Source organism: Pongo pygmaeus, chromosome 8 (genome assembly GCF_028885625.2).
Source record: "Pongo pygmaeus isolate AG05252 chromosome 8, NHGRI_mPonPyg2-v2.0_pri, whole genome shotgun sequence".
NCBI classification, from domain to species: Eukaryota; Metazoa; Chordata; class Mammalia; order Primates; family Hominidae; genus Pongo; species Pongo pygmaeus.
Window position 1 is genome coordinate 38,005,033 of NC_072381.2, and position 16,837 is coordinate 38,021,869.

At 42.3% G+C, this 16,837-nt stretch overlaps 1 long non-coding RNA gene across 1 annotated transcript; it reads right to left on the reverse strand.

The window, feature by feature from the left end:
* Positions 1-8,233: 8,233 nt before the first annotated feature.
* On the reverse strand, positions 8,234-16,635 carry LOC134740148 (uncharacterized). The gene is made up of 3 exons (XR_010127409.1): positions 16,591-16,635; positions 10,043-10,231; positions 8,234-8,930 (listed from the first exon to the last, which is right to left on the reverse strand). It is a non-coding gene; the product is annotated as an uncharacterized LOC134740148 (long non-coding RNA).
* Between the last annotated feature and the right edge of the window lie 202 nt (positions 16,636-16,837).

Below are 16,837 nucleotides of genomic sequence, written 5' to 3' on the forward strand. Positions count from 1 at the left end.
CTCTGGGGGCAGGGCACGGACAAACAAAAAGACAGCAATAACCTCTGCAGACTTAAATGTCCCTGTCTGACAGCTTTGAAGAGAGTAGTTGTTCTCCCAGCACGCAGCTGGAGATCTGAGAGTGGGCAGACTGCCTCCTCAAGTGGGTCCTTGACCCCCGAGCAGCCTAACTGGGAGGCACCCCCTCAGTAGGGACAGACTGACACCTCACACGGCCGGGTACTCCTCTGAGAAAAAACTTCCAGAGGAACGATCAGGCAGCAGCATTTGCGGTTCACCAAGATCCGCTGTTCTACAGCCACCGCTGTTCTGCAGCCACCGCTGCTGATACCCAGGCAAACAGGGTCTGGAGTGGACCTCTAGCAAACTCCAACAGACCTGCAGCTGAGGGTCCTGTCTGTTAGAAGGAAAACTAACAAACAGAAAGGACATCCACACCAAAAACCTATCTGTACGTCACCATCATCAAAGACCAAAAGTAGATAAAACCACAAAGACGGGGAAAAAACAGAGCAGAAAAACTGGAAACTCTAAAAAGCAGAGTGCCTCTCCTCCTCCAAAGGAACGCAGCTCCTCACCAGCAACAGATCAAAGCTGGATGGAGAATGACTTTAATGAGCTGAGAGAAGAAGGCTTCAGACGATCAAACTACTCTGAGCTACAGGAGGAAATTCAAACCAATGGGAAAGAAGTTAAAAACTGTGAAAAAAAATTGGACGAATGGATAACTAGAATAACCAATGCAGAGAAGTCCTTAAAGGAGCTGATGGAGCTGAAAGCCAAGGCTTGAGAACTACATGAAGAATGCAGAAGCTTCAGGAGATGATGCAATTAACTGGAAAAAAGGGTATCAGTGATGGAAGACGAAATGAATGAAATGAAGTGAGAAGGGAAGTTTAGAGAAAAAAGAATAAAAAGGAACAAAGCCTCCAAGAAATATGGGACTATGTGAAAAGACTAAATCTACATCTGATTGGTGTACCTAAAAGTGAGGCGGAGAATGGAACCAAGTTGGAAAACACTCTGCAGGATATTATCCAGGAGAACTTCCCCAATCTAGCAAGACAGGCCAACATTCAGATTCAGGAAACACAGAGAATGCCACGAAGATACTCCTCGAGAAGAGCAACCCCAAGACACATAATTGTCAGATTCACCAAAGTTGAAATGAAGGAAAAAATGTTAAGGGCAGCCAGAGACAAAGGTCGGGTTACCCACAAAGGGAAGCCCATCAGACTAACAGTGGATCCCTCAGCAGAAACTCTACAAGCCAGAATATAGTGGGGGCCAATATTCAACTTTCTTAAAGAAAAGAATTTTCAACTCAGAATTTCATATCCAGCCAAACTGAGCTTCCTAAGTGAAGGAGAAATAAAATACTTCACAGACAAGCAAATGCTGAGAGATTTTGTCACCACCAGGCCTGCCCTAAAAGAGCTCCTGAAGGAAGCACTAAACATGGAAAGGAACAACTGGTTCCAGCCACTGCAAAAACATGCCAAAATGTAAAGACCATTGAGACTAGGAAGAAACTGCATCAACTAACGAGCAAAATAACCAGCTAACATCATAATGACGGGACCAAATTCACACATAAGAATATTAACTTTAAATGTAAATGTGCTAAATGATCCAATTAAAAGACACAGACTGGCAAATTGGATAGAGTCAAGACCCATCAGTGTGCTGTATTCAGGAAACCCATCTCACGTGCAGAGACACATGTAGGCTCAAAATAAAGGGATGGAGGAAGATCTACCAAGCAAATGGAAAACAAAAAAAGGGAGGGGTTGCAATCCTAGTCTCTGATAAAACAGACGTTAAACCAACAAAGATCAAAAGAGACAAAGAAGGCCATTACATAATGGTGAAGGGATCAATTCAACAAGAAGAGCAGCTATCCTAAATATATATCTACCCAATACAGGAGCACCCAGATTCATAAAGCAAGTCCTTAGTGACCTACAAAGAGACTTAGACTCCCACACAATAATAATGGGAGAATTTAACACCCCACTGTCAACATTAGATAGATCAATGAGACAGCAAGTTAACAAGGATACCCAGGAATTGAACTCAGCTCTGCACCAAGTGGACCCAATAGACATCTACAGAACTCTCCACCCCAAATCAACAGAATATACATTTTTTTCAGCACCACACCACACCTAATCCAAAACTGACTACACAGTTGGAAGTAAAGCACTCCTCAGCAAATGTAAAAAGAACAGAAATTATAACAAACTGTCTCTCAGACCACAGTGCAATCAAACTAGAACTCAGGATTAAGAAACTCACTCAAAACCACTCAACTACATGGAAACTGAACAACCTGCTCCTGAATGACTACTGGGTACATAACAAAGTGAAGGCACAAACAAAGATTTTCTTTGAAACCAATGAGAACAAAGACACAGCATACCAGAATCTCAGGGACACATTCAAAGCAGTGTGTAGAGGGAAATTTATAGCACTAAATGACCACAAGAGAAAGCAGGAAAGATCCAAAATTGACACCCTAACATCACAATTAAAAGAACTAGAAAAGCAAGAGCAAACAATTCAAAAGCTAGCAGAAGGCAAGAAATAACTAAAATCATAGCAGAACTGTCGGAAATAGAGACCCAAAAAACCCTTCAAAAAATTAATGAATCTAGGAGGTGGCTTTTTGAAAAGATCAATAAAATTGATAGACCACTAGCAAGACTAATAAAGAAGAAAAGAGAGAAGAATCAAATAGACGCAATAAAAAATGATAAAGGGGATATCACCACCAATCCCACAGAAATACAAACTACCATCAGAGAATACTACAAACACCTCTACGCAAATAAACTAGAAAATCTAGAAGAAATGGATAAATTCCTCAACACATACACCCTCCCAAGACTAAACCAGGAAGAAGTTGAATCTCTGAATAGACCAATAACAGGCTGTGAAATTGTGGCAATAATCAATAGCTTACCAACCAAAAAAAGTCCAGGACCAGATGGATTCACAGCCGAATTCTACCAGAGGTAGAAGGAGGAGCTGGTACCATTCCTTCTGAAACTATTCCAATCAATAGAAAAAGAGGGAATCCTCCCTAACTCATTTTATGAGGCCAGCATCATCCTGATACCAAAGCCTGGCAGAGACACAACAAAAAAAGAGAATTTTAGACCAATATCCTTGATGAACATTGATGCAAAAATCCTCAATAAAATACTGGCAAACCGAATCCAGCAGCACATCAAAAAGCTTATCCACCATGATCAAGTGGGCTTCATCCCTGGGATGCAAGGCTGATTCAACATATGCAAATCAATAAATGTAATCCAGCATATAAACAGACGCAAATACAAAAACCACATGATTATCTCAATAGATGCAGAAAAGGCCTTTGACAAAATTCAACAACCTTCATGCTAAAAACTCTCAATAAATTAAGTATTGATTGGACGTATCTCAAAATAATAAGAGCTACCTATGACAGACCCACAGCCAATATCATACTGAATGGACAAAAACTGGACGCATTCCCTTTGAAAACTGGCACAAGAGAGGGATGCCCTCTCTCACCACTCCTATTCAACATAGTGTTGGAAGTTCTGGCCAGGGAAATTAGGCAGGAGAAGGAAATAAAGTGTATTCAATTAGGAAAAGAGGAAGTCAAATTGTCCCTGTTTGCAGATGACATGATTGTATATCTAGAAAACCCCATTGTCTCAGCCCAAAATCTCCTTAAGCTGATAAGCAACTTCAGCAAAGTCTTAGGATACAAAATCAATGTACAAAAATCACAAGCATTCTTATACACCAATAACAGACAAACAGAGAGCCAAGTCATGAGTGAACTCCCATTCACAACTGCTTCAAAGAGAATAAAATACCTGGGAATCCAACTTACAAGGGATGTGAAGGACCTCTTCAAGGAGAACTACAAACCACTGCTCAAGGAAAGAAAAGAGGATACAAACAAATGGAAGAATATTCCATGCTCATGGGTAGGAATAATCAATATCATGAAAATGGCCATACTGCCCAAGGTAATTTACAGATTCAATGCCATCCCCATCAAGCTACCAATAACTTTCTTCACAGAATTGGAAAAAACTACTTTAAAGTTCATATGGAACCAAAAAAGAGCCCATATCACCAAGTCAATCCTAAGCCAAAAGAACAAAGCTGGAGGCATCACGCTACCTGACTTCAAACTATACTACAAGGCTACAGTAACCAAAACAGCATGGTACTGGTACCAAAACAGAGATACAGATCAATGGAACAGAACAGAGCCCTCAGAAATAATGCCACATATCTACATCTATCTGATCTTTGACAAACCTGAGAAAAACAAGCAATGGGGAAAGGATTCCCTATTTAATAAATGGTGCTGGGAAAACTGGCTAGCCATATGTAGAAAGCTGAAACTGGATCCCTTCCTTATACCTTATACAAAAATCAATTCAAGATGGATTAAAGACTTAAGAGTTAGACCTAAAACCATAAAAACCCTAGAAGAAAACCTAGGACATATGTCCTGAATGGACATTCAGGACATAGGCACAGGCAAGGACTTCATGTCTTAAACACCAAAAGCAATGGCAACAAAAGCAAAAATTGACAAATGGGATCTAATTAAACTAAAGAGCTTCTGCACAGCAAAAGAAACTACCATCAGAGTGAACAGGCAACCTACAAAGTGGGAGAAAATTTTCACAACCTACTCATCTGACAAAGGGCTAATATCCAGAATCTACAAAGAACTCAAACAAATGTACAAGAAGAAAACAAACAACCCCATCAAAAAGTGGGCGAAGGATATGAACAGAGACTTCTCAAAAGAAGACATTTATGCAGCCAAAAAGCACATGAAAAAATGCTCATCATCACTGGCCATCAGAGAAATGCAAATCAAAACCACAATGAGATATCATCTCACACCAGTTAAAATGGCGATCATTAAAAAGTCAGGAAACAACAGATGCTGGAGAGGATGTGGAGAAGTAGGAACACTTTTACACTGTTGGTGGGACTGTAAACTAGTTCAACCCTTGTGTAAGTCAGTGTGGCGATTCCTCAGGGATCTAGAACTAGAAATACCATTTGACCCAGCCATCCCATTACTGGGTATATACCCAAAGGATTATAAATCATGCTGCTATAAAGACACATGCACACGTATGTTTATTGCGGCACTATTCACAATAGCAAAGACTTGGAACCAACCCAAATGTCCAACAATGATAGACTGGATTAAGAAAATGTGGCACATATACACCATGGAATATTATGCAGCCATCAAAAATGATGAGTTCATGTCCTTTGTAGGGACATGGATGAAACTGGAAACCATCATTCTCAGCAAACTATCGCAAGGACAAAAAAGCAAACACCGCATGTTCTCACTCACAGGTGGGAACTGAACAATGAGAACACATGGACACAGGAAGGGGAACATCACACTCTGGGGACTGTTGTGGGGTGGGGGGGAGGGGGGAGGGATAGCATTAGGAGATATACCTAACACTAAATGACGAGTTAATGGGTGCAGCACACCAACATGGCACATGTATACATATGTAACAAACCTGCACATTGTGCACATGTACCCTAAAACTTAAAGTATAATGATAATAAAATTAAATTAAAAAAATAATCGACGCACACCAAGATCAATGACTAATCATGTCATTCTTTCAAAGTCAGCCAGTGGCTAACCACTCACATCTCTCACTCAGTTCATTCACAAATCACAAAGCATGTAATTGTGTAGGGCCTCCTTATCTCCCAGGAACAAACCCCTAAGACATTTTGCAAAAATGATTAAAAGGTAAAGAAGGCCGGCTGTGGTGGCTCATACCTGTAATCCCAGTACTTTGGGAGGCCAAGGCAGGCGGATCACGATGTCAGGAGTTCGAGACCAGCCTGACCAACATGGTGAAACCCCATCTCTACCAAAAATACAAAAATCAGCCAGGCGTGGTGGCATGCACCTGTAATCTCAGCTACTCAGGAGGCTGAGGCAGGAGATTCACTTGAACCCGGGAGGTGGAGGTTGCAGTGAGCCAAGTTCATGCCACTGCACTCCAGCCTGGGCAACAGACCAAGACTGCATCTCAAAAAAAAAAAAAAAAAGGAAAAAGAAATTGGCCAAAACAAAGATGAGAGAGCAGTAAAGAAATGAAAAGTGATTACAGCAGAAGTGAAATTCAAACTGGACATATCAATGCAGGTGTAGAAGAAACAGCTGACCATGGGAATGCTGACCCCACTGCCATTTAAGACATTCTAGGCAGCTGGATTGAGTGACAGGGAACTTGGTACTAAATAAATACTAGTTTGTACTATTTTTTCAGTTCCATATACATTTATAACCAATAATAAAAGTGTTTTTTAATGTTTTGACAAACATTTTTTTTCTTGGTATTTTTAGTAGAGACAGGGTTTTGCCATGTTGGTCAGGCTGGTCTCAAACTCCTGGCCTCAAAGTGATCCACCTGCCTCAGCCTCCCAAAGTGCTAGGATTACAGGCATGAGCCACCCTGCCTGGCCTTGACAAACATTTCTAAAGGTAATGGAACAACTGAAATGCTTCCCATCAATTAAGTTTTCTAGGCTGGGTGTGGTAGCTCACGACCTGTAATTCCAGCACTTTGGGAGGCCAAAGCAGGCAGATGGCTTGAGCCCAGGAGTTCAAGACCCGCCTAGGCAATATGGGGAGACCCCACCTCTCCAAAAACAAAAAACTAAAAAAAAAAAAAAAAAAAAAAAAACACAAAAATTAGCCAGAAATGGTGGCATGCACCTGTAGTTCCAGCTACTTGGGTGGCTGAGATGCAAGGATATCTTGAGCCTGGAAGGTCAAGGATGCTGCAGTGAGCTGTGATCATGCCACTGCACTCCAGCCTGGGCAACAGAGTGAGACTCTCTTAAGAAAAAAAAAGAAAAAAAGTATTTCTAGTCTGGTTTCTGCTTTTACAGCCATTTTTAGAGTGCCACACTATCGTGCAAAGTGAGAACCAACTGTATGCACTGTGTGTGTCTGTGTGTGTTACATATATAATACATATTGCCACCAGACACCGCTGAACTCCAAGTGGGCAGTGTGCTGATGGACTAGCCGAGGAAACAACTGAAGGAATATCAGACCCCTTTGGGAAGTTGCCACTGTATAAGCACAGCGGAGGCTGAAAGATAAAGCAGATAAAAAGAATGTATTATGTAAATATGGGCAAATATTTGGGGCTCTGATAATGGCCAAATCAACCAGAGAGAAAAAGATTTTGCTTTAAGGCAAGTCTTTGATGAGACAGATCACAGTGGTCTAACACCACAGTATGAGAAACCTGCACTTTAGACATGGAGAATCCCTTTAGTCACCTATATGCTTCCTGTTGATAACCTGACAGGGAATTTATTCCTGTTCATCTTTCCAATGATTTCATTTACAGATCCTTGAAGTCAGCTCTTTCATTGAGGGAAGTAAACAGATGAAGTAACAGCGTTCCACATTTCTGACTAAACTCACAATAGCCACCTCCATGAATCAAACCAAATCTTCACTTATAAATGTAAATGGAAAATGAAGTTTCACTAGAAATTTCAGAACCAGTAACACAAGCTACATATGTACCAATATGAACTGAAGATGTGACTATCAAAAAAAAAAACAATGAGGGAGGCTGAGGCCTGTGGATCCCTTGAGGTCAGGAGTTTGAGACCAGCCTGGCCAACATGGTGAAACCCCATCTCTACTAAAATACAAAAATTAGCTGGGCATGGTGGCACACACCTGTAATCCCAACTACTCAGGAGGCTAAGGCAGGAGAATCACTTAAACCAGGAGGTGGAGGTTGCAGTGAGCTGGGATCATGCCACAGCACTCCAGCCTGGGCAACAGAGCAAGACTCCGTCTAAAAAATAAATAATAATAATAATAATCTGTATCAAGAAATCAGAAGAGAGTGTTTTGGAGACACTGGAGATTATTAGTATCCTCAATTATACTCAAGAGAATGTTACTTCACTTCACAGCTATTAGAATGGCTATCAAAAAACAGAAAGTAAGTGTTGGTGAAGATATAGAGAAATTGGAACATTTGTCACTGTTGGAGGGACATAAAATAATGCAGCCGCTATGGAAAAGAGTATGGTGTGTTTCCTCAAAATGTTACAAATAGAATCACTATATGTATACATTCATTTTCTGGGGATACCCTAATAAAGTACCACAGACTAGGTGGCTTAAACAACAGGAATTTATTTGTCATGCTCCTAGTGTCAGAACAGGGTTGGTTTCTTGAGGCCCCTCTCCTTGGCTTACACATGGCCATCCTCTTACTGTCTCTTCACAAGGTCATCCTCTCTACACACATCCCCCTGGTTGCATGTCCTCATCTCTCTTTCTTATGAAGACACCAGTTAGACTGGATCACAGCCCATGCTGATGGTCTCGTTTTAACCTAATTACCTCTGTAAAGGCCCTATCTCCAATACAGTCACATTCTGAGGCATTGAGGGGGTTAGGGCTTCAGAAAAGGAATTATGCCTCAAGATTGCAGCATTAACGTCTGCCTAGCTCCCAGCCTGCTGGCCTGCCCTACAAATTTTACATTCAATAAGCCCCCATAATCACATAAACCAATTTCTTAAAATGAATACACACACACACACACACACATACACACACACACAGAAAAAAAAAAAAACAGGCACATGCACCCATATCCTATCAGTTGTTTCTCTGGAGAACAGTGATTGACACAGGGCTTAGGGCATGTTATTTTTCTTCATCTTAAAGTTTTTCCTCTATTCCATTTCCCTCCTTCTCTCCTGACAGCCACCAGAAGAAATGGGGAGTAGTCTCCTCTAGGTCTGTCAGCAGGAGCATGGCCCAGATGGCACTTTGATTTCAGACTGATCCAGAACTGGGAGAGAATACATTTCTGTTAACAGAACACAAAGATTGTGGTTATTTGTTACCGCAGTCACAGGAAATTAATACACCAACATTTTGCAAAAATCCTACAGAAAATTAAGTTTGCTTTGCTCAGCGAGAGCACATCTAACCAGTGAGAGCTATCACTTTAAAGGCACTAAATTCACCTTTTGTGTTTCAGCTCTCGAGGGGTTATCTTATCCTTTGATATGGTTAAAAATCTAGAGAGTATGTAATCAGTCAAGAAAAATAGGGTAAGAGTTATAAAACACCTGGGGATATGCTAGGCTATAAAACTCCAGGAAGACAAGAACATGAAGCAGACAGAAGAAATCTACCACCTGGATCAATTGAGCTGTCCTTTGACTTTCTACCTCCTGTGCCACTAAAGAACAAACAGCGTGGCAATCACAGGCAGCATGCATTTCAGGCTTGTTAACTGAGGGTGTCAACTACATTACTTTCATGAAGAGAGTTAAAGACATTTTCTTAGACTTCAGGCCAGGAAGTCTTTGTGTTCCATGAAGAATTACTTTTGTTTATTCTTTTTTTTTTTGAGACAGAGTCTCATTCTGTCATGCAGACTCTGGAGTGCAGTGGCACGATCTCAGCTCACTGCAACCTCTGCCTCCAGGGTTCAAGCGATTCTCCTACCTCAGCCTCCCAAGTAGCTGGGATTACAGGCACACGCCACCACACCTGACTAATTTTTGTATTTTTAGTAGAGACTGGGTCTCACCATGATGGCCAAGCTGATCTCAAACTCTTGATCTCAAATGATCCACCCATCTCAGTCTCCCAAAGTGCTGGGATTATAGGCATGAGCCACCACACCTGGCCTCTTTTGTTTATTCTTACGGTCAAAACAAAGCACTGTCCTTTTGCACAGAGTATCAGAGATAAGTCTGCACGTTACTAACAATTACAGTTATACAACACAATGTATAATATATACACACTAAAATAAAACTATTATAATTATCTTGATGTCTTTATAATTAATATGTTGACTTTTCCCTATTTTAGATCTGTTAACTATAAATTCCTTGATAATTTTTATCATGTTAATCTTTTATCATTTTATGCAATGGAAACAAGAGAAATGAATAAACAACTCACCTGGCATTTGCTTTTTTTCTGTTGCTCTTGGGAAAGTGCAGGGGAAGCTGAATGTACAGTTACGGGAGAAGAACACAGGGGTGGTCATGCGAGATCTGGCCTGCTATGGACCTTTGAGATTCAGCTTCCTAAAAACTGCTGCCCACCAACTGGTTACACACTCTTCTACGGGAAAAAGTTTCTTCGGCCCTTGAGGAGACAGCAAGAGCCATGATGAGTGAGAATTCACACATGTAAATCTGACAAGATCTCACAGAAGTTGGCTATGCAACTTTTCACTGGGTTCACTTCCAAATGGTCAATTTCATTTTTCTTTCAGAACTAATCCGGGACTAATTCAACAAATAATATTATATCAGAAGACAAATTGTTACCTGCCATGTTCACTCCTGTAGATGAAATACTCAGGATATTTGTTTACTTACATTCCTACTGAGTTGCTAACCCTTAAGGAAATCATGCTGCAGCAAATGGTGGGAGTGCTTTGGGGAAAGATCTGTTTTAAGATTGTTTGCTTCTAACTCAGTTGCAACAGAACCTGGCAGGTGACTTACCTGTTATAAGATGGATGGGTGTTTTCTATTCCTGCTCTGCCATTTACAAACTGGATGAGTCTGGGCAGGTTACTTATACATCCAAGAGTCAAGGTTTCTCAGCTTTGCAATGATGCAGACACAGACACCCCTACTCTCTGCCTCTGTAGGATCAGGGTAGGTAAGGCGGCACCACATCTCTAGAGGGCCCATATCACAATGGACATGGTATGAGAGCAGCTCAGAATCTGGACAAAGACCATGGAGACTGAATGTGGGGCATGTTGGTTAAAGACTGGAGATAGAACTCCTCCAGCTACGCCCAGTGATGTCTCCCTCCAGACCATGCCCACACCAACCCTCCAAGATTAATATTTCCACCAGCATACCCCTTGCCACCACTCAGTCCAGTCACCTATCTTTTCTGAGACGTGGTCCAAACCTTTCATCATAGTGGGGAGACCTTCTGGATGTGATAACATTTACAGAGCATCACTCATTCTGAGCAGGAGGAAGAATTACTTCAGGCTGTGCAAACTGTCAGGCTCTGCCCTTTCTGGCAGTTTCCTGGCTTTGCTCTGAAGTTGAGCTGACAATGTTCAGGTTAGAGAAGCAATCTTCAAGGTGGGATTCCTGTTCCTAGGGCCCCTTCTTACTTCACAAGAACTGCTTTATTCCGAGGAGCTGAAACCTGAGCTTAATGGACAAAATCATTTTACTCAGAAGCTTCACCCAGGGTTCCAAATCTCAAAGAACTTCCTTGTCTAAACTCTGAAGGCACTGACTATACTGAAGGTTGGACAGTGCAGGAGTCCAAGCAACACAGTCATGCAGCCTGACCCAACGGCTTCGAGATGTTGAGAAACCCCAGAATACATTACTACAAGGTGACACTCAGCCGCCCCCCACCCACTTCAGTATGATTTCAGGAATACAAGATGGTTTTAGGTAGGGTGGTCTACCCTGGCCATGTGACCTTCACCATTTCACTTGAACCCTCAGACCCTCAGTTTTCTTGTTTGTCAAGATGGAAGACAGTCACATAAAGATTGTTGTAACGACTAAATAGAAGAGCTAATGAGAAGAACAAAGTATTTTCCAAATACCTTATCAGCTGAGGTTAACTACTAAGCTCTGTGCCAAATTTTTTACATATGCCAAAAATGTGAAACTCAGAACCACTCTTCATGGCACATATTATTGATGGGATGTGCTATACAAAATGGGCTTACTCTGATTGAGAGCTCTAAACTGGAGGTAGGAAGTCATTCTAAGGGCTGCCTGCACATCCTACAAACCTGCAGGGAAAAACAAAACAAAACAAAACAAGAAAAACGGAACTTGCCTTGAACCTTTGAAGTGGGCCAAACTGCAACGACCACAAAATTCTGGAAAACAGCTGAACTTGACCAGTGTTGCAACTCCTGAACAGTAACAACCAATGAACTATGGACTCAGGTATTAAGCCACCGGCTTTCACCAACGGATAATTCTTTCAGAACTTGCGTAAACACCCGTAGCTTCCTTTCTGATTTCCTCCCTGTTCCCCTCCCTCTCTTTGGAATACAATTTGGCTTCCAGCCCAATGCGTCTCCCGAATCGCAATTCCTAAAACCTCAATAAACGCCATGGTTTACTGCATTGCAGCCTGGTCTTCGACTCTTCTTGATAGACATATTAACAGCATCCCTCTACAGGTGAGGACTCCTCGTCCCACGCGTAGGGACTAATTCACACCCAGCTCAGCCTGGAAGCAAAGCTCGCGCCCTTCCAGGGCCAAGGCGCGCACCCCGCGTGGGGCCTGGACGCGCGCGCACGCGCCCAAACTTGCGATCCCCGGCCACCCTCCGACTCACAGGGACACCCCGCCCCCGCTCCCACTGCCCCCGAGTCGCGCGGGACCCTGGCCCTAGCCCAAACCTCCTCAGCTCGCCTGCCTGTCACACTCGGGCTGAACCCGCTCCCGGAGTGGTGTATAGACCTGAAGGTTCAGGGGCGTCTCTGCAAGGAACGGAAGCGCAGGGAAGCACTGCAGGAGATTGCAAAAGGCGCAGAGCGCAGTTGTTGGGGACCATGGGGACACGTTTTTGTTGGGGACCATGGGGACACGTTTTTGTTGGGGACCATTCGGGACACGTGAACTGCGAGGATATGATGGTTAATTCGACCCTTGTACTGGGTTTAAGTGTGTCTACCCAGAACTCTAGAATGTGATTTTATTTCAAAAAGGGTCCTGGAATATAGGACTAGCATGTCCTGTGTGATGGTATATCCAGATGTCTATGGTCTTTACCTGGGTGGCTCAGGTCCCATCAGCTGGACCCAACATCTGTTGATGCCACCGATATTCACTGTAAAGGGTCCTTTTCCATGGGAGCCCACGTGAGTGACAGAGGTAAGCATACTGGACTATCTGCTGTCATAATGTACCACCTGACAGGGTTTAGGACTTGTTCCTGCGTCCAGGTCTTAGACCACTTGCCATCTTGTTGGCTGTTGCCCATAAGTCAGTGAAAATGTAGCAAGATGCATTTGAAGGTGTGCCATCCAGGACAAGCCCCATGACCCACAACTCTGCCCATTGGTTGGAGTTTTCTTTTTCATGTAAAGTTTGTAACAGTTTTTCCTGTAGTTGCACAGCCATAATGCCTCAGTACACCCCTCAGCCGTTAATTCAGCTAATCTGTTAACCCAGTCTGGGCCTCCTCGGGGACTTCAGTGTACCAGCACCCAACAGACTCCAACCTCTGGGCTACCCGCACTTGGGAAAGTAACTGGCTACCTTTTTATGTATGAGAAAGGTGTGATTGAGGCTTAGGTGACTGTAGTTTGTACATTGACCAGGCACTGACATTTGTAGCTCTAAAGGCTTATTAGGACTAATTGGCCTGAGTGGGAGAGCAGTCTGTACAGCTTGTTGAACAGTGAAGCACTCCTGTCTCTACCAGCTCTTTAATAAGGTTATTAATCTTCTCCTGCATTTATTGACTGACATTACATGGCTGGGCTAGGGAAGACTGCCTGTGCACTTGTCCCAGTATCCATTGTAATTGTGTAATTTCTACTCTGGGAACATCCCTTACAATTCGGAGAAGTATTACACATAATGAAAACATCAATTTTTATAATAGATTTAGCATTGTCAGTTACAGACACTTGAGTATATGGATGTCCATTAAATAAAATATTACCTGGTTCAGTTTCAAAGGCTGGAACAGCAAAACTCACCTGAAGAATTCAATGAAGTCAATCTACCAGGAGTATGTGCAGCCAACCACCACTCCACCAACTGTGGTCTTGCCTCTAGTACTATGTTGCACACCATTGTATTTTGGAAACAGATTGTTTTTTTGAGTTTCACAGTTTGTAGACAGAGAGGAATTTTACCCCAGGATGGACCATGACTAATTAAGATGATTTACAAGATTGGATTTAGGAGTTTTTGAATTTATTATATTTAGATAAGATGCTGGAGTTAGAGTTAATGCTGTAATGGGTTAAGATTTGGGGGCATATTGGGAAGAGGTGAATATATTTTGCACATAGGAAGGATATGAATTTTGGCAGGGGTTGTGGGGCAGAGGGCAGGTTGTTGTGGGTCACATTGTGTCCTCCCAAAAAGACATGTTCAAGTCCTAACACACAGTACCTGTGAATGTAACTTTATTTGGAAATAGGGTATTTTTAGATGTAATCAAGTTAAAATGAGGTCACAATGGATTAAGTAGGCCCTTTTCTAATGACTGGTGAGGGAAATGTAGACATAGAGATACACTGGGAGGACACCATTTGATATGAAGGCAGAGATTGGAGTGATGTGTCTACAAGTCAAGGAATGCTAAGGATTGCCAGCAACAACCAGAAGCTAGGAAGAGGCAAGAGAGGATTCTCCCCAGCAGGCTTCAGAAAGAACATGGGCCTGCCACATTCTGGAGGCTTACACTCTAGCCTCCAGAACTGTGACAGAATAAATTTCTATTGTTTAAGCCACCCAGTTTTAGGTACTTTGTCATGGCAGCCCCAGGAAACTAATACAAACGGCAAAGGGACTCCAGGGCACATAGCTTGGGGCACCAAACCTGGAAGGCCTTAGCAAATAGACCATGCAGATGATCTACCCTCTTCTTGAGGATACTACCAGCATTGACTGTGCTAGAAACCTTTTTTTGGGTATGGCACAATTCCTATCTACGTGGCAGATGCAGGCCATACCACTCAAGAACTCTTGAGTGGACTATGTCACATGCTTAAATTTCCAAACATATCTAGTCAAAGAATGGTGCCAAGTTTACAGCCAAGAATACCCAGCAATAGACAATTCTCTGGAGTATTCACTGGTCATATCATGCCCCATCTTATTCCCAGGAGGCAGTTACCATTAAGAGATAAACTGTACTGTTAAAGGAGAGCATAAAAAGCTAAACCCCTCTCATACCATATACACAAATTACCTCAAAATGGATATATAATCTAAATATAGAAGATAAAACCATAATACTTTAAGAAGAAAATATAGGGGTGAATCTTCATGATTTTAGATATGGCAATGTGGTCTTATATAGGGCACCAAAAGTGCAACCAGCCAAAGCAAAAAATAAATAAGATTTTGTCAAAGTTAAAAACTTTTGTGCATCAAATGATGTTATCAAGAAAGTGAAAAGAGAAGTGACAATTCACTTCCTGAAACATCTGGCTTACACAATAAAAAACAGGTCAAGAATGGATGGGTTGATATTAGGTGGTGTAATGGAAAAATACTATCAATCTCTCACCCAGTTTTCCTCCTTGAACCAGTTCTGAGATCCAGAGTTTATGGAGGGAAGGGAAGGAAGAATCTTTTTGAGGGCCTCCCAAAGCCATAGCAATTATAAACAATAGCTAGTCCCTTAATATTTCTCCCAAAGAGACTTTTTTTTTTTAAGACAGAGTTTTCCTCTTGTTGCCCAGGCTGGAGTGCAATGGCGTGACCTCGGCTCACTGCAATCTCTGCCTCCTGGGTTCAAGCAATTCTCCCGCCTCAGCCTCCTGAGTAGCTGGGATTACAGGCATGTGCCACCACGCCCAGCTAATTTTGTATTTTTAGTAGAGATGGGGTTTCTCCATGTTGGTCAGGCTGGTCTTGAGCTCCCTACCTTAGGTGATCTGCCTGCCTCGGCCTCCCAAAGTGCTGGGATTACAGGCGTGACCCACTGTACCCAGCCTCCCAAAGAGGTGTCTATGCATTTACCAGAGCAACAGTACACTGGCAAAAAAGGAATACTAGATCTTTGGAATGTTTATATTCAGAGTATAATCTGATTGAAACCAGGCAATCCAAAATGCCACCAGTATGCATGTTATGAATGTACAAAGGCCAGATGTTAGAGTCCTCATCCAAGTCCATCTTAAAGTCCAGAGTATACAGATATGTCCTGCGGTCTTTTACTCAGCCCTTGAGTGAATAATTGGAATAGATAAACTTATTAGGCGCCAGAGCCTTCACGCTGCCTCCTGGACTTGTGGAGTAAGAGCCATTAATTGTAGTTAAGGCCAGTGTTACCAATTAAGATTTCCCTCTCCCTGGCTAAATTGGTAAATCAGAAGCAATATCAATCGCAGAGTGGTAATAACCATAGCTATTGTGCTAATTGTGCTTTTACTAGAAAAAATAATAATCTCTGGAGCTTAATATGCAGCTATTAAACTGCAAAAGGATCCTTTTCAACTTCCCTGAAGAAGACTCAAATGCAGTTCACTTTGTTCTAGACTAGATAGCAGCATATATTGTCTTGTCCTAGTCTTGTTAATTTTCCTGCCCTCTGTCACAGTGTAGTACACAGTGAGTTCCACAAAACATCATCCTGGCCACTACATGGATGGCACATCAATGGAACCTGGTGAGGAGAAAGAGGCAAGTACTCTGCTTACCTTGGTAAGATAAGTGTTTGGTAGAGGTTGAGGGAAAACAAAACAAAACAAACAAACAAAAACACCTATGTCAGCATTTTGGTGTTTGGTACAAGGCTGGACACTTACCCCAGTGTTAAGATCGAGCTATTACACAACTTGCGTTTCCTGCCGCTGAAAAAAAGAAAGGTATTTGGAAGGTCTGTTTACACATGGGGAAAACACCTACTACATTTGGGAATACTGTTTTGTCCCACTTACTGGGTGCCTTGGAGGAAGGCCAGTTTTGAGTGGGGCCCACAGCAGGAAAGGGTTTCATAGCAGGTTCCATCTGTTGTCCTTCATCCAATGGCACTAAAGTTCTCAGTGGTATAAC